Source organism: Protopterus annectens, chromosome 7.part0 (genome assembly GCF_019279795.1).
Source record: "Protopterus annectens isolate FY-2018-M chromosome 7.part0, PAN1.0, whole genome shotgun sequence".
Classification (NCBI taxonomy): Eukaryota; Metazoa; Chordata; order Ceratodontiformes; family Protopteridae; genus Protopterus; species Protopterus annectens.
Genome location: NC_056739.1, coordinates 529,902,470 through 529,908,469, shown reverse-complemented (window position 1 = coordinate 529,908,469; position 6,000 = coordinate 529,902,470).

Genomic DNA, 6,000 nt, shown 5'->3' with positions numbered 1-6,000 from the left:
TTTGAAATATTGCTGTTATAAACTGAGAATGTTGCTGTTGTAACAGGCTTAGTGGTAACACATCTTTTCTGAGGGATATGAGGTCAAAAACACAAATGGATGTTAGCAGTTACTGACTGTATCCCCGAGAGTATGCTACTGATTTTCCAAAGATAAAAAAATGTCTGAGGAACACACCAAACATAGGAGTCCAAATTCTGGCCATTCTGTGGTAGTCCTACAGGTGAGAGTTATGTCAAACACATAACACTGTCAGTTCACACAAACCCTGTTAGACTAGCATTAATCCAAATGTATAACAGCAATACTTACATTCTGTCGCTATGTCTGAAACATTCTGCCCATTCTGTTGGCCTGTTTCCACAGTTTTGGTTGTAAGAGGTTTTTGCAAATACCCTCTGTGATGCTGTTATTTACACAACTCCACAAAATCCTCTTCACTGGCAAGGAAAAGGGCCAATGCTCACATGATGTACTCAATGATAGAAGTGTTTTACCATTGGCTATATGAATAACAACACAGCTGTCCTGCATGCAATTAACAAGTATGGGACACCGATTGGTGCACAGGCCATCAGCGGCTCATGAGCATTACCTGCAAAAGGCAAGCTGCTGCCTATGCAAAACAGATGTACACTACATCCTTGAGAGAGAAACAGCAAAAAAGATAAATAAAAAACAATCAAGACATAACCACCTACACTTGAATAAAACAAACAGGTATGTCAAACAAGTAAGCATGTAATGGACTGTAGTAGGCGTATGTAAGAATGGGAAATAGGAACTGTAACATATATGTCTCAACAAGACTTGCTGTACTGATATATTGCTGATCAGAACCTATTTTCATAGCATCTGGGTCTGTCTGCAGTGACATAGATCATAGGTCGGGCCCCTGAGTCACTCCAGGAAAGGATGGCTCACATATGACTACTACTGCAGTGTGAGTTGAACAATACTGACTGTGACAATCCTAGGCCAGCTACTGGGATGTTGTACATATCCATCTCTTACTTGTAAATACAACTACGATATACTTGGTTGTCTCAGAAATGTGAGAGACCTATACATGATATTTGCATAGTAAAGTACTGTTGCACCCATGTGTGTTGAACTGCATGTGATATACTTAGCTTATTCCATTAATCTGTCCAGTATTATGCACACTGACCATGTGTATGACTCATATTTGTAGTCATTTACTCATGCAGTTGTGTTATGTCTGTCAAATCATTGGCAAATCTGTGAAGACTGACATTACATCTCATTCTTTTTCTTATGGCTGTTCCCGTTAGGGGTCACTACAGTGTATCATCTGTTGCCATTTCTGCCTGTCCTCTGCATCCTGCACTGTCACACCAACCATCTGCATGTTGTCTCTCAATACATCCAGGAACCTTATATGAGGCCTTCCTCTTTTCCTCTTACCTGGCAGCTTCATACTTACTATCATTTTCTCAATATACTCAGCATCCTTCTGCAGCACATGTCCAAACTGATGTAATCTTGCCTCTCTGGCTTTGTCTCAAAATCGTCCAACATGGGCTGACCCTGTCATATACACATTGCTAATCCTGTCCACTCTTGTCACAACCAGAGCAAATCATAACATCTGTAACTCTGGCACATCCAAATGTGACTTCTGCCTTTTTGTAAATGACACTGTCCCCACCCCATATAACATAGCTGGTCTCACTACCCTGTTGCAGACCTTCCCTTTCACTGTTACTGGTACTCATCTTCACAAATCAATACTTGCACTCTTCTCCACCTTCCCCTTCTTGCCTGTACTCTCTTCTTCACCTGTCCGCCACAGTCTTCATTACTCTGAAATGTTGATCCCAATCATTTATACTCATAACCAATTGCCAACTCTACTTCCTGCATCCTCAACATTCCACTACCCCCCTCTCTCATTTACGCACAAATATTCTGTCTTAATCCTGTTGACCTTTATTACTCTCCTCTCTAGAGCATATCCCCATCTCTACAAGGTATCCTAAATGTGTACCCTACTCTCAGTACAGATCACAATGTCATCTGCAAACATCATGGTCAATGGGTACTCCTGTATGATTTTGTCTGTCAACCTGTCCATCACCATTGCAAATAACAGATGATCCCTGATGTTATCCCACCTCCATCTTAAATACATCCATCACTCCTGCTGCAGACCTCACTGCTGTCGCACCACCCTTGTACATATGTTGTACCAGTTGTGATGCCCGTGCCCTGGCCCAGCACTCAAGGAGCCTCAGTCCTCACTAACACAAGAGAGGGTGTCTCATAAATGAGGAAAGGATAACAAATACACCCAGTAAAGTGCAATTTCCCTTAGGAGCACACAGAGATCGCTGTCAGTCCAGGGCTGGTCACTCCGTTGATCTCAACTTCTCCAATCACACTCCGCATTAGCACAGCTATAGGGTCCAGATCACAGCCTATCTGGGCAAACTAAAATCTCCAGCACCCTCTCTGTCTAACCAGTGCTTCATGTCCCTGCCCAAGTAGCTGACACACACACTTTGAGATACATTTAAACAATCACACAGACACTTCCGAGGAAGGCTGGAACATGTTCTCCAGTTATGCCCCTTTTACTCAGACTATACGGTAGTACCACTTGCCACCACCCAGCTAATATTTATCAGCTACCCAAGGCCCTTAAAAGGGTGTCCAATTATTACTGTGCAATATTAATATCCAATTGGTAGATGCGACTAAACAGTCTCAAGGCTTATTAGAGTGACCTGGTACAGGATCCTTATATACACGCAATGTACTCTTAGAGCTTAACTTATCTCTACACAAAACAGCCACAGTTAAAAGGATTTAAAACATTTAATAATAAATAATTAAAACCACAAGACAGTAATTTCTACTACACAGTGCTAATCAAGAGTTCAGAGATCACATGGAAATACTTAAAATAAATCAGTAGTACAGTTCTGACATCACAGAAAAACACTTAGTCTAAACTTTATAGTTCCTAGCTAATCTAAAGAAAACACAAGTCTAGGATAACTTACACATGAGCAAGAGGCAGAGTGCTGTAAGATAGATGATCTAAACAAAAATGCTCAATGCCTTTTGATTCTCTCTGTTTAAATTGAAACTGCATTTCTGATAAACATTACATCATTTCTTTTACACTTTCCTGTAGTTCCTGGCTACACATTGACTGCATTTACATTCTTAACATCTCCCTTTGGTTATCTTGCAGCTGGTCAGGAAGAGAGCAATAAAAATACATTTACATGTTTAAATCTAGCAATTTAACTCTTGGTTAAAACAATAGAAAGAATTTCTTCATCTAGACTTTTCAGCACCGCTGTTACTTCAAAGGGTCACCACATGCTTTACTTTGGTCAGTAGAGTGCACTGTTGTCACATTTATTTCCAGTTCCACATGGAACAGTATTTCTTTACATGTAAGATAACAAGCCTGTAGTTTACATTCATATTTACAAATAACAGAATTATCTGCAAAATTCTATCTGGCTAGCCTGGCAGCCTTCAACCTTCTCTACCAGTCTTCACATTTCTCCCCCCTGGAGAGCTCAAGCTAGTTTTTTAAGTGACCCTTGAGAAATGCCGCTTGAGAGGGTCAGTTACTTCCATATAGATAAGGCTGAAATTTCTGCAATGCTCACAATATGGCTAGACATTCCTTTTCTAGAGCTGCATAGCATTCCTCCCTGGGTTGGAGCCTACACATGAGATAAACCACTGGGTGCTCTTCCCCCTCTGAAGAAATCTGGCTAAGTACAGCCCCCACCCCATGGTTTGAAGCATCTGCCTGCACAACAAATTATTTGCTGTAATCTGGACTGGCTAACACACGGGGCCCTCCCAAAGCTTCTTTTAGCTACTGGAATGCCTGCTCACATACTGGGGTCCACACTACCTTATGTGGCCTGTTCTTCCTTGTCAGGTCTGTGAGGGGAACAGCTATGGTACTATAACTGGGGACAAACTTTCTATAATACCATGCTGTCCATAAAATGCCCTCACCTGCTTTTTAGTAACATGTGCAGGCCATGCTTGAATGGCTTCCACTTTGGCAGGTTCTGGCCTTATCTTACAACTCCCCACTCTATGTCCTAGGTAGGAGACCTCCACCATACCCACCTGACAACTGCTCGGCTTAATGGTCAACCCTGCCCTCTCTAGTCTGCCCAGCACCTCCGTGACATGCTGAAGATGCTCTGGCCAGGAATGGCTGTAGATGGCAATATCATCTAGGTAAGCAAGGGCAAACCCTCCTGCTCCTGCTAGGATATTATCTACCAGCCTCTGGAAAGTTGCTGGGGCATTCTTCATCACAAAGGGTATCTTTGTGAACTCATACAAGCCAAACAGAGTCAAAAAGGCTGCCCTCTCTAGCATTGGGCATCAAGAACACCTGCTAATAACCCTTGGTAAGATAAATGGTTGTAAGATACTTAGCCCCACCCAGCTGCTCTAGGGCCTCATCTGCCTAGGCATGGGGTAAGCATCTGACTCTGTGTGACTATTTAATTTCCTGTAGTTCACACAGAACCTGGTGCTGCCATCCTTCTTTGGCACCAGTACCACTGGGGAGGCCCAAGGACTGTTGGACTCTTGAATCACCCCTAGCTACAACATCTCCTGTACCTCCTCCCTCAGGGTCTGTCTGACACTCTCAGGTACCCTATAAAGGGCCTGCCTAATAGACCTTTGGGGTCCTGTATCCACCTGGTGCTGCCCCAGGTGGGTGCACCCTGGTTTCCCAGTGAACATGTCCCCGAATTCCTGCAACACTGCTCAGATTTCTCGAACCTTGGTAAGAGATAGCTGCTGGGACATTGCTACCCCTTCCACTGAGGTGTCAGACGAGCCTTACTGAGGAAATCAGTCCCCAGATCTCCCTCAGACTCCTCTTGCAATCCACTGCAAATGCTCAGGACAAAAGCCTCCCTATCATGGTAAGGTTTCATCATGTTAACATGGTGCAATCTGTGCCCCTGCCATCTGCCTAGCAGTTCCACCATGTAGTTAACATCACTTGCCTTTCTTACCACCTTGTAGGGTCCCTCCCAAGCTGCTTGCAGCTTGGTGGGTCTGACAGGAATGAAAACCATTACCTACTGCCCCACAGCATACTCTGTAGTCGAGCATTCCTGTCTTACCACACCTTTTTCCATTGTTGGGCTTCTGCCAGGTTCTCCTGGGCCAAGCCCATGAGTTCCCTGAGCTGTGTCCTGAGGTTTAGGATGTATGTCACAACAGACTCCTTGTGAGACTCGCACTCACCTTCCCACTAATCTCAAATTAAATCTAGAGGTCCCCTCACCCTATGCCCATACAGCAACTCAAAGGGTGAAAAACCTGTGGATTCCTGGGGAAATTCTCTGTAAGCAAACAACAGATGGGGCAAATATTTGTCCCATTCCCTCTTAAACTGATCTGCAAATGCCCATAACATGGACTTGAATGGAAACTTTAACCTCTCAACAAGACCATTAGTCTAGGGATGGTAGGGGGTGGTCTTCATGTGCTTCACCCCACAGGACTTCCACAGACATGCCAGCAAGTCTGACATGAAATTAGCACCTCTGTCAGTCAGTAATTCTTATGGGAAACCTACCCTGCTGAAAATCTCTAACAAAGCATTTGCCACCTTCTCTGCCTCAATGGAGGACAAAGCCACTGTCTCAGGGTATCATGTAGCATATTCCACTACCACTAGGATATACTTTTTCCCTGTGGAACTTGGAGTACTTAGAGTACCCACAATATCCATAGCTACCCTCTGAAATGGCTCTTCAATCACAGGCAAAGGCATCAAAGGAGCTCTCACCTTGTCTTCTGCCTTGCCTACCTTTTGGCACTGCTTACAGGTCCTGCAGTACTCTGTTACATCTCTGGAAATTCCAGGCCAGTAGAAGTTTTGCATAATACATCTCTTTGTACTTCCTATGCCCATATGACCTGTAAAGGGAATATCATGGGCTATGGCTAGAAGCGCCAGATGGT